The following is a 1,221-nucleotide window of genomic DNA, read 5'->3' on the forward strand; positions in this document are numbered from 1 at the left end:
GCTGGAGGTGTGGCCTTTGTTAATATGAAATCCGAGATGTCTCTTTCTCATGGGTGGGCTAAATTCTCTGGGCAGGCAAAACAGGAAAACAGGGAGGTAACCTTGCTCCTTATGACCTCATAAGGAGCAAGATTCCAGATCGGCCCATCTGAGCTTTAATTTTCTCAAAGGCAGAGCGGGATCCCCAGGGCTCAGTTTACACCTATCGCCATTTCTAGTCACTGGGGGACCATAGGCAGGCTAAGGGAATGCATATTGATGTTAAAAAAAAAACATAAAGTGAAGTTTTCATTCCATGGTACCTTTAAAGTTCTTAGTGGGAATGAAAGGTCCAATGTCAGTCCAGTATTCCAATTTTGAGTTGCATTGTTTTTGGGACAAATCTTGATTGTGAGAGATTTCATGAATTTTACCTGGACTCACCTTACCAGCTGCCCATGCCTTGACCTTGGGCAGTGTTATTAACATTGCCGACAATCCTCCATGCAGAATTTGACCCCTTTACGCCTAATTACTTTACACCGCAGCTGCCCAACAAACACCCTCCCTGTCCCCGCCTCCCTGCATCTCCACACATGAAGGAGGCTAATCACCAGTGTGATCTCCCCCTTTTCACCTCTGACCCACCCAACACTAGAATAACAACCCCCATACCAGCCCCTCAACCTCTCAATGCCCCCCCACTAATTAGGAGGGTGCTTTTCCCCTTGCAGATGACAGATGAGGGGTCAGAGGGTTGTCAGACCCCCTTGCTAGTTTCTCCTCATGCCCACCGAGGGATGAAACAGAAGGACGTCCTTGCCTCGGGGAGTGACAAGGAAAAAGGTTTAGAGATGGAAGTTGTATTGACGTAGATAAATGACTGTTGAGGAACTGGCCACGGAAGCCTACAGAGTGGGGAAGTTGCAGTGGAAAGCAGATGGGAAGGTTAGACCTGTTGGATGGAGTTAAGGATGAGAAAGATATTCAAGGAAATGTTAAGAATGAAATTAGACAAAAGAAGAAGTAAAAACAACTGCTGCAGCAAGACTGAAAAATCCAAAAGTAAAGAGAATCAGAGGTCAGACAAAGAAATAGTGAGTGCCTTGAAGGATTGAATGACCAAAGTAAAAACAAATAAAAATCGAGGACAGGGGAAGAAAAAAAGACAGAGAGAGATAAGGCAGCACTCGCTGTGCTAAAACACTGCAGTGAGCCTTTTTCCTCCGCTGCAATAAAAGC

Source organism: Etheostoma cragini, chromosome 23 (assembly GCF_013103735.1).
Source record: "Etheostoma cragini isolate CJK2018 chromosome 23, CSU_Ecrag_1.0, whole genome shotgun sequence".
NCBI classification, from domain to species: Eukaryota; Metazoa; Chordata; class Actinopteri; order Perciformes; family Percidae; genus Etheostoma; species Etheostoma cragini.